This window comes from Octopus sinensis, linkage group LG9, assembly GCF_006345805.1.
Source record: "Octopus sinensis linkage group LG9, ASM634580v1, whole genome shotgun sequence".
NCBI classification, from domain to species: domain Eukaryota; kingdom Metazoa; phylum Mollusca; class Cephalopoda; order Octopoda; family Octopodidae; genus Octopus; species Octopus sinensis.
Window position 1 is genome coordinate 26,332,253 of NC_043005.1, and position 15,606 is coordinate 26,347,858.

At 40.3% G+C, this 15,606-nt stretch overlaps 1 protein-coding gene across 4 annotated transcripts in view; it reads right to left on the reverse strand.

Moving 5' to 3' along the window:
* Positions 1-15,606, reverse strand: part of LOC115215601 (midnolin-A-like) — a 94,370-nt gene that overhangs the window by 25,390 nt on the left and 53,374 nt on the right. The gene's annotated exons all lie outside the window — the stretch shown is intronic.

Here is a 15,606-nt window from a genome sequence, read left to right on the forward strand (position 1 = left end):
TGCTATTCCAGTCAATTTCTTTATTAACCATGAGGTTGAGAAAAAGAGGGGACGATACGAGGACAGACAAAACAAACATTGGGGTCAGGGTATCGAATGAGGCGAAACATATGAATAAACAAACAATTAAAATATATACAGTTGTGTCTGGGGAGAGTCATTCTCTTTTAATGCCTTATTATTTAACACACGCACCGGTAAAATTTCCACTTATTTTAATTCTCTAAAATTTTCGTTGCGTCTTGCAACCTTTTCAATAGTCAAGACTATTGAAAAGTTTGCAAGACGCAACGAAAATAAGGAATAAGTGGAAATTTTACCGGTGAGTGTATTAAATAATAAGTGTTTATTGAGCGAAAACACCTAAAGCTCCGGCAAGGGGTAGTGGCAATCCCTGCTGTACTCTTTCGCCACAACTTTCTCTCACTCTTTCTTCTGTTGGCCTGCGGGGTGGCGCATTGTGACCAGCGATGTATAGCAACATCTCATAGCCTGGTCGGTCACAGTGATATATGTATATAGTAAATAATAATAAAACGAAGAAAATACACAAAAAAACAACAGCGCAAGGATGTGGTACATGTAAAGTATTAGCAGACGCTCAGAGAAGGAAAGAAAGATGGTTTAACGTTTCGAGCAGAGCTCTTCTTCAGAAACTGGAGAGCCATATAGAAAAGGAAGAATATATATATACATACATATATACGTGTGTGTATGTATGAATGTATGTATACCAAACCGTAATGACTAGACCAACCATGGTAGTAACAAATGCAACCACCATCACGATCACAACCACTAATTCCATTACAATAATCGCAGTAACTACCACAACCACAACCACCACCTATACCACCACAGCAACCACATCCACATCAACAAAAGTAAGAATCACAACAAGAGTGTCACCCTCATCACAGCCACCCCACCCCCGACCGTCACTATCGTCATTACAGTCAGTCCGGAGCGTGTGTTGTGTATATAGAATCTGTACTAGTGAGGTGATTGGGTGAGAAATGGGTTAACGAAGAAGAGAGGGAAACATAGCAATGAGGGAATGGAAAAAACAATAATGTGCATATGTGTGTGTGTGTTTATGCGTTTTATCTGTATGAACGCGTTGTACACACACAAACTTATATCTATGTATGTATGTATGTATGTATATATATATATATATATATACATATTTGTAAGTGCTTGTATCCGATAGACATAGTATTTGTGTGTATGTATACGTTTGTGTGGCGTATGTAGTTGATTTATATTATTTATAAATATAAATGTGTATATATATATATATATATATATATATGTGTGTGTGTGTGTGTGTGTGTATGTGTGTGTTGTTAAGTCAATTTATAAACAAAAGAATGGTTAAAGTTCTACTTTAATGTAAATGAATGAAGTGTCAAATAATCGTAGTTGAGAGGAGAAGGTGGCTGTAGGAAGAGGTGGCAGTAGGAAGACGTGGCAGTAGGAGGAGGGAGTAGTACTAGTAAAAGTAGCAGGAGGTGGGGGAGGAAAATGTCGTAGTAAGAGAGGGGTAGGAAACTTGACTGAAACATTATCACTTGAAATCATAAGGGTTTTTTTTATTTATTTAATGGTGACGATGGCGATGGTGGTGGTGGTTGTTACGAAGCCAATTGACTGCCCTCATTGAGCGCGTATGACCAAATGCATTCTAACCGTGCCCATCCTGGGCCAACGTGTCCTTGACATGTCACGCAAGCCGTGCGCGTTGTATGCACGAACATACGCGTAGGTTTGTAGAAGTTGTGTTACGATCCGGGGAAGCAGCTCACGATACAAATGTAACGGGTTAAGACGCCAGTCCAAGGGGCCCTGCGCAACCTGTTCGCCACACATCTCTGATCAAGCCAGGTCTGATTTCTCTGAAGAAGAAGCAGAATGTATGGTGTGGAAACTACAGAGTGACGGGCAGCCGGACCTCCTTAAATAAACTATATATATATATATTTTGTCGGACTAACGATTAAGGATTGTGCTCGTGTGTGCGCGTCAGGCGATGGAATTTCCACTCCAGTCAGTAAGTTCACTGAACTCTCTAAATTGTGTGCGTGCGCGTGAGTGCGTGTATGGAATACACACGCACGCTCATACATACATATATACATACATACATGAATGCATATATATAATATATATATACATATATATTATACACAGGGTGTCCCCCAAAAATGTATACACACCTTAAATAATGTAAATTTGTTATTCTTTGTAAGCCTAGTACTTATTCTATCGTTCTCTTTTGCCGAACCACTATGTGTATACATTTTTTGGGGACACCCTGTATATATATATATATATACATATATATATATATAACGGGAAGGTTTACGAAAATAAACAAAAGACGAGGCTAGGTGGAGTACAAACAAACAAATGAATTAGTATAGCGCTCAGGAATAGAAATAGAAAAAGTCTTTTACGTTTCGAGCCTACGCTCTCCAACAGAAAGATACACAGAAAAAAAAACAAGAGAGAAAAAATGCGTGTAGGAGCTAACGATCTCTCTCTCTCTCTCTCTCTCTATATATATATATATATATATATATATTATATTATATATTACCACATATATATATATATATATATATACTTGATTTTAAGCAGCAGAAAATTCAACAAAATCTGTTACTCTGAGTTTCTCGTTGCCGTTCATCAGACAGTTTTTGCTAGAATGGAACTGATATATCAATTGATATATCAGTTCCATTCTAGCAAAAACTGTCTGATGAACGGCAACGAGAAACTCAGAGTAACAGATTTTGTTGAATTTTCTGCTGCTTAAAAAAAGCATATTACTCTACCACTGGTATTTGAGTACTCTTTTTCCCCTTGTTTCACATTTATGTGTTTACTCCGGTATATATATATATATATATTATATATATATATATATATACTCTTTTACTCTTACTTGTTTCAGTCATTTGACTGCGGCCATGCTGGAGCACCGCCTTTAGTCGAGCAAATCGACCCCGGGACTTATTCTATGTAAGCCCAGTACTTATTCTATCGGTCTCTTTTGCCGAACCGCTAATTTACGGGAACGTAAACATACCAGCACCGGTTGTCAAGCGATGTATATCCATGAATCTATACACACACACACACATATATATATATATATATACGACGGGCTTCTTTCAGTTTCCGTTTTCCAAATCCATCCACAAGGATTTGGTCGGCCCGAGGCTATAGTACAAGACACTTGCCCAGGGTGCCATACAGTCGGACTGAACCCGAAACCTTATGATTGGTAAGCAAGCTACTTACCACACAGCCACTCCTGCGCCTATATATATATATATATATATTTGTTTTAGCAGATTACCTTAAGCCTTTTTCGTATCGATATTACCCTTTTAATATGAGTTTATATCAAACGAATATAAGACATCGTATGCAAAAGGGACTTTTCAACAATGGACGGCGTATGAAATGTTCGTTCTGTCTAAGGAAACGAAGCTTTGTGTGTTCCGACATACCACCATCGATGATTTTGGCTGGTTTCGTTCAGGAAATTTTTCTCTTGCAGTTTCCCTTCGAGCGGGACAACCAAGTTCTGTCAATAGTGAACCTTTGAAAACCATGATTTAGGAAAATCCAAAGCAAATTGCACGAGAATTAGCAAAACAGGGCAATTCAAGTCACCCTTCGATTATAAAACAATTTTAAAGAAACATGGAAAAGTGTCTAAACTTAGTCATTGGTTGTCCTCTGTACCTCATTGAGAAACAAACTTGCGACCGAACCTATCCTGGGTCCTCTATAATTGCATCTAACGAAAATGACAATGGAGTATAGATTTTTGGCAACGTAACATGGCAGTCCTGGTTTACGACTAATGTTGCTGTAATTTAGCCCCAGGAGACATCGTCTCCAGCTGGCTATACGACACGATCTGTGTCCTTATATTTTCGAACAAGGGAATCTAGCACCCCAACTCAGCACAAAACAATATCTGTGTATCGCGATTTCCGGATTATTTCCCTTCATCAGCACAGAATAATCGTTACGGCTAGAGGTGGCGCTGCCAAATTCCCGTTCGAAATATATAGTTTTCAAAGTGACAATATAAGGACACAGATCGTGTCGTATAGCCAGCTGGAGAAGATGTCTCCTGGGGCTAAATTACAGCAACATTCGTCCTAAACCAGGAGTGCCATGTTAGGTTTGCAAAAATCTTTACTTCAGAGTACTGTTGCTGAATATCTCTCGTTGTGAAATTTAAGAATAGTAATTTTCGAAAACGGTAATGTTTAACACTCAATATTGACCAAAACATTACGATACTAAATATGGAACTTTCGTCTCATCCTTCTTACTCTCTTGACCTTACCCCGTTTGATTACCATCTTTTGAGATTGTTCCAACATTATTTAAAGGGAAGACAGATTCTGAATTGGGATGAGGTTAAAAAATGATATGAAGTGTTTCTTTGCGTCCAGATCAATTTACCGAAGAGATTGATAACATCTTATCAATAATAACAAGGGGAAATATTATCTTTGATTAGAATATATTAAGATCAAAGAAACATTTGTTTCTTTCCCATCTTGAAACGCTACAAGACTTTCTTTTCAACAATGAAAGAATTGATTAATGAACGTAGATAGATTACATAGTCTTGTATTTCATCTGTTCTCTTCCAACAACACACAATAGCTACGCGTGCGCGCGCACACACACACACACACACACACACATACACAGACAGAGTCGTTAACGCGTCGAACAGAAAAGCTTGGAGGTATTCAATTATTCCGACTCACTGGGCTCCGAGTTCACATCCTATCCAAGCCTTTCGTGCTTACCGTTTCGCCACGCCAGTCCGCCAGGGCGGCGAATTGGTGGACGAATAACGAAGTGGACCAGGTGACTTGTGGTATTCGTTCCGTCTCTTCACACACACACATATACACACATAATAGTGCGGCTTTGGTAGACGGAAACTGAAAGAAGCCCGTCGTATATATGTATGTATATATATATATATATATATATATATATATAATATATATATATATATATATATATTATATATATATATATATGTGTGTGTATATATATATACATATGTATGTATGTGTGTGAATATGTTTGCGTGTCTATGTTTGTCCCCCTAGCACCGCTTGACAACCGATGCTAGTGTGTTTACGTCCCCGTAACTTAGCGGCTCGGCAAAAGAGAGACCGATAGAATAAGTACTAGGCTTACAAAGAATAAGTCCTGGGGGTGTCGATTTGCTCGACTAAAGGCGGTGCTCCAGCATGGCCGCAGTCAAATGACTGAAACGAGTAAAAGACATATATCCGACTTTTGATATTAGTAACAAACAGATGAAAGCCGTGCGAGAGAGCAAACAGCCGCATACATGCCACTTTTGCGTCCAATACACACACATACACACACACACACCAATGACAAAGCATGTTGCCTATTAAAGCACACCTCTCCACTTCTTCGCTCAGCTGATTAAAGAGAGAGGGGGGACGAGAGCGAAAGCACATACCACAACCATTAGCAACATATGCCATCAGTGTACCCCCAGCCCATACCGCACCACGCCCCACACGCAATCCCCCCGCCCGCCCGCCCGCCTCCCGTCCCCACAACCGTCGAGCCAACAGAAACGGCTGTCCTCTCCCCCTCCGTCCCCCGTCCCCTATCAAGCCGCGTGGTCGGCAAAAAAGAAATAACAGCCAAATCTTGCTCAGATCTTTTTAACTCTGCCCTACCACAGTATCTTTTTATATTCTCTTACTTGCTTCATCAGTCATTTGACTGCGGGCCATGCTGCAGCACCACCGCCTTATACGGGGTTTTAGTCGGAGAAATCGACCCCGGAACTTATTCTTTGTAAGCCTATTATTACTTATTCTCTCGGTCACTTTTGCCGAACCGCTAGGTGACGTGGACGTAAACACACCAACATCGGTTGTCAAGCGATGGTATGGGGACAAACACAGACACAAACAACAAACACACACACACACACACACATATATATATATATATATATATTATATATATAATATATATATATATACGACGGGCTTCTTTCAGTTTCCGTCTACCAAATCCACTCACAAGGCTTTTGTCGACCCGAGGCTATAGCAGAAGACACTTGCCCAATGGGCTACACAGTGGGACTGAACCCGGAACCATGTGATTGGGAAGCAAGCTTCTTATTACACAGCCACTCCTGCGCCTATATATATATATATTATATATATATATATATATTATATATATATATATATATATATATATATCTGAAATTTGAGACGTCCCATAGCGGCAACACCTTTGAACATACATCTGCTAGATCAAGGCCAAACTGGAGCAAATAACAATATGGCAACCACGTCAGAAAATTCTTAACTTCAACAGCACCCCCACACCCCCACCACCACCATTGTCATTACAGAAGTCACTGAGGGGAGCCTCTTAAGAGGTCATTCGATCGGTTAGAAATAACAACCAAATAAATCACACACACTGTTATCATTAAGGAAGAAACACGTTGGTCAATTAGCACCTGGATTCCGTACAGAATACCAAAAAACAAAAAAAAATGAGATGATCACGAATGGAACACCTTGCTTTGATGACGGGGAATGCTGAATCGGAGCCGACTTGGGTCTCCAGGTCATCAAACAAGATACGCAATCCCCCACCACATTACATATATATTACATCATCCGCCGCTCACGGATCCAACACACACACACACACACACAGACATTACCTCTACTAATTCACCACACTATTGCTATTCATCACACACATACCCACCACCACATTTATCATAATTACTGTACAACATACACACAACACCGCCCCTATATCCACCACCACCACCACCACAACCACCAGCAGCAGCAGCACTACGGCTATCATTATACACACGAACTCCCCCCCACCGCCACCACCACCATCATTATGCAGGGAGTCAATCAGACGGACGGACAGTCAAACAGACAGAAGCGACCACACATTAAAAGGCATGCACAGCTGAAGTGGGTCAACATCACCATTCCATATATGGTCATAGACAAACTGTTGGACTTCAGATGGGATGGGATGGGACGGAGGGTGGTGGTGGTGGTGGTGGTGGAGAGAGGAGAGGAGTGGGTGAGGTGAGGTGGCTCCACAACACAAAACTTTGAAGTGGTGGTGGAAGCGGCGGAGATAGTTGTATGGACTCAAGCAGGTATGAGACGGCAGGAGGGGGTGCTGAAGTTATGAAAGAGAGAGGTGGTGGTATGAGAAGGGGTGAAAGTGTGAGGTGTGTTATCACACACACACACACATACACTGTGGTGGGAGAGGAGGAAAAGGGAGAGGTGGCCATGACATAGCCTGTTGTTGTTGTGGTAGAGGTGGTGGTGGTGGTGTCAGCGGCGATCGTAGTCCTAACTTTGAGGTACAGGACGAAGTGAAGGGGAGGGAGTGCTGTAACTATCACAGTGGTTATAGTGTGTGTGTGTATGTGTGGAGGCGGGGGTTATGTGGTTATCACACATGCTATGGTGGTGGCGACGGCGGTGGTGATAGCGATAAGGATGAAGTGTGAAAATGCAGAGGCTATCACACACACATACATTCATTGATAATGGTGGTGGTGGTGGTGGTATCGATTGAGGGTGATGAGGGGAGGCGAGGCTAAAGTAGTAGAGGTGGTGGCGGCGGTGAAGGTGGCGGTGGAGATAGCCGTCGTCGTCGTCGCCGTTTAACCTGGTTTAATCCTTATCGCTATGTCAGTCATATGATCTAAGGAATTCCAAATGTGACCTTTCCGACATTGTAAAGCTATGTAGGTCTACAGCAGTGGTTCCTAGCGGACGTAAACAACACGCACGCCACCCGTTTTCGGCGGAACCCTAACCCTAAACACCGGGTGTGCGTAATCTTTATCCACCCTCGTCGTGGTTCCCAACCTGGGGTCCGCATAGGTTCGTGAACTAAATCCACACATAAGGTTAAGCTTATTAAAAGGGTCCTTGGTAGTGAAACGGATGGGAACCACTGGTCTACAGTATACCTGCAGCACAACCCAAACGGAACTGGTGTTGGCAAGCTCCCACCTCGGATACAAAAAGGGCACCAAGCTGATGAGGACTACAGTAAGCAGTGGAAGGAGGGAGATTTGGTTGTTGTGTCTAGCAGGTTGAGCGATCACGCTCCTGCATTGAAGGGAGTAGCTGTGTGAGAAGAAGGACGCAGTGTATTGGTATTTGTAGTGGTCATGGTGGTAGTGGCGGGTGGCGATGATGATGATGATGATGACAGTATTGGCAGCGGTGGTAGCGCTGTGTTGTGGTGTTGCCGGTGTAGAGATGGGGGAGGTGGCGGCGGCGACAGCGGTGACAATGGAACACACACACACACACACACACACACACACACTGGTTGACAAGGAGACAACGGAAGAGACATAAGGAGGAATTGTGGGAAGAGAGATAGGGCCGGAAGTGTGCTAAGGAGTGATGGGGGCGAGATAAATCTTAGCATTGTGTCAAAGTGGCAATAAGTCGAGGTGACAGCAGCAGCAGCAGTAGTAGTAGTAGTAGTAGTAGTAGTAGTAGTAGTAGTAGTAGTAGTAGTAGTAGTAATAATGGAGTATTGTTATTAGTGGTATTTGGTGGTGGTTATAGTTATAAAGGGCAGTAGACTTGTAGGTAATATATATTTCTTTATTGCCCACAAGGGACTAAACATAGAGGGGACAAACAAGGACAGACGAACGGATTAAGTCGATCACATCGACCCCAGTGCGTAACTGGTACTTAATTTATCGACCCCGAAAGGATGAAAGGCAAAGTGGTGGTAGTGGTGGTTGAGGCAGTAGTGTTATTGGTGGTGATGGTGATAGTGGTAGTGGTGGTGGTACTAGTAGTAGTAGTAGTAGTAGTAGTAGTAGTGATGGTTATCATGATACTAAGCGTATGATTGTGTGGGAACTTCTGTTTCTGGCGTTATCATCCCTAACCGAGCTGTCATGTAATGTGACAGCAAGAAGTCGGCCGAACGACCAGCTTCGAACCACTCACCGTTACACCTGAGAACCAACACTCTTACACACCAACGTGCAGCGATAAATCGCCTGGGATATTAATGCGCCAGTGTGGACATGTTCGGCACGCGGTTGACCCTCATTGAGCAGAATGGGAACAGTCTGTATCGTAAAATAAAAAAATGTACGGTAGAGTTTCACAAATGTCATGTAGAGAGAATAAACTTCGATTAACTGGAATTATGCTATCGGTAATAAACTAGAAAACCACGATACACTAAACAGCGATGATTAATTTGAACATGTATATAGTTGTATTTAACTGGTCACATTGCACATTTATACAGTTACACGTTCGTGAACACTCGAAAGTGAACTCGATGCGAAAAATGTCTTGGTAGAATGATAGTCTTCATCGAGAATGACTATGAAAGATGACGTCAGCGAACTGTAGAGGACGTTTCGATATCGTTATGCTTCATCAGCTATGGACATCAAATCCATCGTTCAACGAATAAAAGCTGGGGCTTTTCAAATGAAAAAAATTCAACAATCAAGGGAAATAATCCCTATAAAATAACTAATTGAAACTTTTAGGTGAAGTCTAGGTATACACCACCTAGTAAATGCTTATTAGCAATACATAGTGTTTGCGCGCGCGCTTGTGTGTATGCATGTTTGCATACATAAATGACTGTTTAACTAAGCTGGCACATATCTTTGTGTATATGTCTGTGTATCAGTTTTTAGAATAGGTATAGAGTATTCCGCTGTATCTTGCGAGGCGAATAAACAAGTTGCTATCAGGGAGCGCATACAAATGTGACAAATTGTCTCAAAAAGCTTCGGATAACCCATGCCGGCGAAGAGAGATGGATACAAAGACGTTGATAATTATATATATATATATATGTGAGTATATGTGCCTCAAGATGTGGAGGAAATATTACCATAGAAAAACAAATCAATTATTAATTCAAGGAGAGTTGCTTAAGGCGGAAGATCAGCTGTTGTTCGAGATGTAATCTCTAGGTGATCTACGATGTTAAAGAGCGCACCACTGACGAAAAGATACGGGCATGTAAATCCTCCACACAAACTGTACACTGTCCATGTAATGTCCCACAATTCAATGTCCCCCGTGGCAAATAAAATACCATCACTACAACCACCACTATCATCATCATCATCATCATCATCATTATCATTATTATTATTATTATTATTATTATTATTATTAAGGCGGTGAGCTGGCAGAATCATTAGCACACCTGGCGAAATGCTAAGCGGTATTTCGTCTGTCTTTATGTTCCGATTTCAAATTCCGCCAAGGTCAGCATTGCCTATTCAGCCTTTCAGGGTTGATAAATTAAGTACCAGTTGCGTACTGCGGTCGGTCTAATCGACTGGCCCCCTCTCCAAAAATTTCGGGCCTTGTGCCTAGAGTAGAAAAGATCATTATTATTAGCATCGAGAACTTCCAGAAATTAAGGCAATACGCTTGGCTTCAAATACCGCCGAGATCGTTATTGACTATCGTCCCTCCGAGGGTCGAAATAGCAAGAAAATGTATAAGTATTGGTGGCTATGGTACCAACTGATCTCCCCACCACCACCACCCGCAAAATGGCTGACCTTGTGCCCCTACGAGAAGCCATTTTTATTCTCATTTTTCAGTCTTGAATTCTCTCGAAAAATTATGTGCAGCAACGGATTCCAGGAGAATCATCTGTGTTATTCTTCCGAGCGGTATACCAAAGCTTCATACTTGTTCAACAGCCTTATTTATCTTGTACTTATAAGCAGAAACACGTGGCATGTATTTTGTTAAGATTAATTATGTCCATCCATCAGCCTCTCTGCCTATCTATCTATCTATCTACCTACCTACCTACATGTCAGTCCATCCATCTATCTATCTATCTATCTATCTATCTATCTATCTATCCATCTTTCTATATCCATCTATCTATCTATCTATCTATCTATCTATCTACCTACCTACCTACATGTCAGTCCATCCATCCATCTATCTATCTATCTATCTACCTACCTACCTACATGTCAGTCCATCTATCTATCTATCTATCTATCTATCTATCTATCTATCTATCTATCTATCTATCTATCTATCTATCCATCTTTCTATATCCATCTATCTATCTATCTATCTATCTATCTATCTATCTATCTACCTACCTACCTACATGTCAGTCCATCCATCCATCTATCTATCTATCTATCTATCTATCTACCTACCTACCTACATGTCAGTCCATCTATCTATCTATCTATCTATCTATCTATCTATCTATCTATCTATCTATCTATCTATCCAATCTTTCTATATCCATCCATCTATCTATCTATCTATCTATCTATCTACCTACCTACCTACATGTCAGTCCATCCATCCATCTATCTATCTATCTATCTATCTATCTATCTATCTATCTATCTATCTATCTATCTATCTATCTACACACATGTATATACATACATTCATGTATATACATACATGCAAGCATGCATACATACATACATACATACATACATACATACATACCTAGATACATATCTACATAAATACAGACAGAAAGACACACACACACACACACACACACACACACACACACACACACACGTACGTACATTCCCGAGAGCGCGTGGATAGTGATAAGAGTGTTGCTCGCAAAATCGTAGGTTTGAAGCCTGGACAGGGCAGCGTGTTGTGTTCTTGACCCAAACACCTTCATTTTAGGTTGTGCATACCGTGCACCTGTTCGTACAATGTTGATTTGACTGACGGAGTGAGCTAATGTGCAGCAGGCTTAATCGGCAAGATTTTACAAAATCGTTTGTCTCGGACTCGAAACCTACCATATAAAAAAAGAGTGGCTGCATGGTAAGTAGCTTGCTTCCCAACCACATGGTTCTGGGTTCAGTCCCACTGCGTAGCATCTTGGGCAAGTGTCTTCTACTATAGCCTCGAGCCGACCAAAGCCTTCTGAATGGATTTGGTAGACGGAAACTGAAAAAAACCCGTCGTATATATATTTATATGTGTGTGTGTGTGTGTGTGTATTTCTGTGTTTGTCCCCGTCACCATCGCTTGACATCCAATGTTTGTGTGTTTACGTCTCCGTATCTTAGCGGTTCGGCAAAAAGAGATAGATAAAATAAGTACTAGACTTACAGTCCCGGAGTCGGATTTGTTCGACTAAGGGCGGTGCTCCAGCATGGCCGCTGTCAAATGACTGAAACAAGTAAAAGAATAAAATATTCCCTGTAGATAGGTTTAACTATTATTCTACTTTCGAGAGACCTGTTGTCTTTACTATCGTAATATAGTAATAAAATAACAATCCTTGGGTGGAATTTATAAACATCTAATGCATCACTACGCGCGTTTCCATAAATCACATGTCTCTTAAGACCATAGCCTATATTCCTGAGATGATTACACAGTAGTCCGTAGTATCCGTACGCATCGGGTTGATCACCTTCATGGATTCATTTCTTCAGGCGATATAACATTAATGGATGTTTAACAGAGGGACGCTTATCCCTTTCAACCAGTGCGATGGTTGATTGAGTTATATGTGTATTTCTATGCGTGTGTGTGTGTGTGTGTAGTTGAAATTTACAGAAAAACAAACGACAAAGACAGATGTATAAACAACAAACAGGAGTAGTAGTTTAACGCTCGGGAAGGTGAGAAAGTCTTTTACGTTTCGAGCCTATGCTCTTCAATAGAAAGGAACACAAGGAAATATATATATATATATCGTGTTATGCGAAGAAGCGGTGCATGGCACCAGAATTTTCGACTCGAATCAAATGTAACAAACGACTCCAAATCGTTATTAGACTATCCGCGTAAGTGGAGTTAAGACCGAGTAGTTATTATTCTGGCATCAAGTTGTATTAGTTGTAATAATGAAATCAAATCCAATAGTGATATTTTGAAATCCTTTACTGCTTTAACTGAGGAACGTAATACATGCATTGGATCTTTTCGGTTTGAACGGCAGTATTTTAAAATAATTTCCACGTAACTATAAACACTTTTAAACTTCGTATACCGGTAGAATGTGTTTATAAAACATCTTTTTCTCTTGGCTTTATTGAGAAAATTCTATGGTTTGTAAGATATTTGTTGTTTGTTTTTTCTTCAATTTCTGCAATTTCAACCAATCAATGACCGTCTATTGAGGTGATAACATTCTGTGCCGTATGAAAATGTCCCTCGTTTAAGAAACAGATTGGGTTTATTTACATTTCTGAAGAAAAAAAAAGATACCCTTCCCCCCACCCCTAACCCTAACCCTAACTAACCCTAGCCCTAAAATAGATTGAAATGCAATAGATCGATACTAGGGTCATAATTATGGGTGACAATTTCATATGACACCGCTAGAAAAAAACTGCCATTCAAACCGAAAAGATCCCATGCATTTCCTATCATATATTACGCAAACCGGGAACGTACGTATTAAATAATCTCAAAATATCATTATCTGGTTTGATACAGACACAGACAAGACACACATAATATGCTTTCGTTCATATATTGAGTTCTTAGCTAATAACCTTTGCACAAAAAAAAAAAAAAGAAAATACTGATAATATCTATATGATATGATATTTTTCTCTGTGTGTCTATATGTGTGCGTGTGTATGTGCATATCAGTGTGTGCATGCGTGAGTGTTTTTGTTAGTACTGGGGTAGTAGCGGTGTTGGCAGGTCTGGTGGTGATAAAGGCGATAGGGAGGGGGGGGACAGTGGTGGTTTCTGAAGTGGCAGAGTTGATAACAGAGGTCGTTGTGATGGTGGTGGTGGTGGTGGTGGTGGTGGCGGCGGCGGCAGTGGCGATGGTGATGGTGTTGAGGGCGGCGGCGGCGGCGGCGGTGGTGGTGATTTTAATACTAATAACCCGCCTACAGGAATTGTAATTTCTGCATATTGTATCTTATTTGTTTATTTTGTGGCCTTATTTGTGTATTTCTTTTGTTTGTATTTGCTTATTTTCCTTGCTGCTGCTGCTGCTGTTGTTGTTGTAGTAGTTATTGTTGTTGTTATTGAAACGTTAAAAAATGGGACGAAGTAGAGAGAAAACATGAACTAGGAACTATTTTCACAGGAAGAAGAGCGAAGGAGGAGGTAAAGGGGGAGGAGAACGGACAGAGAGAGAGAGAGAGAGAGAGAGAGAGAGAGAAAGAGAAAGAGAGAGAGAATAGAGTGGAATGTAGTAGACATGATCTGTTAGAGGTGGAAGTGGATGAAGAGGTGGTTGTGTGGCGATGGTTGCAGCGGTGTTATATTCCGGAAAGCTGTCGGATTGATAATTTTCAGTCGGAGTGGAGTGGAAGGGCAACCACGCGTACGTATGAACACACACTCACACACACACACACACACACACACACACACATACAGACGTATTCGTGTGTACGTATATTTATACCTACATATAAATATATACACATAAATATAAATACATACATCACATATATAATATACAGAGAGAGAAATAGTGAAAGAAATTACACGCTTGTATATATTATATACGCATATCTATGCGAATAAAGGAAGCTGTTTATTAATTAGTCTAGAATATATAACTTTTACTATAAGAAAGCAATTACTAAAGTCTACACTGTCAAGAAAATTCTTATAAACTTCAATTTTAATAGTTAAGTTTCTTTTGATGAAAATGAGACTTTACGCCACTTTTATAGGTAATAGCTCCATTCCAGGTTGCTTTATATACAGACGAATATCCCATAAAAACTTTTGGACGGGACAGAGTACCCCTTTACCGTGAAGCAGTCAATAAATCGTGAAACAGTTATTCAGGAGATTTACACATAATTTTTCTTTTTGTTTTTTTTACACATCGAAAGCAGAAATAGTGTCTTACATGTAAATTTCACAGCAATTACTTCGTAAAATTTATATTTAAATTTATTTCATTACTTTTGATTGATATTTAAAGATCTTTTAAAGTAGGTGTGGTCGATGTGAAAATAAGTCCAGCTTCTGCCTTCATTAGTCGTTGATGTCTTCGAAGTAAATGCAAGTCGACAAAAGGTAACACAAGGCTTCTCAATCATTCGCAAATCAGCGATGCTTTTCATCGAATTGTTTAATAAATGAACTCTTTGCATATTAAAGTAAAAGGAAAGAAAAAGAAAAAATGCCTTATTTCAATTGGATGGTAATGTTGGATGGTAATGTTTATTATCCTTTGTATGGTTGTGGTATACCAACTGCTGGTTGAGGGGAGTAGAGAATACAGTAGTAGTAGTAGTAGTAGTAGTAGTAGTAGTAGTAGTAGTAGTAGAGATGGCACTGTATAACATTTTACAAAGCATGTTTACGCAGCATGTCTATGAAGAGATTTTCTCTCGGACAAAAATCACCTCACAATGCTTTTCAACTGTGTGTATACATTGATTATGATACACAGCATGCCAATTATATTTTATTGTGATATTTTATTGTGATGCGTGCGACGAATTTTGATTCGGCCCAGCAGCCTTTTCGT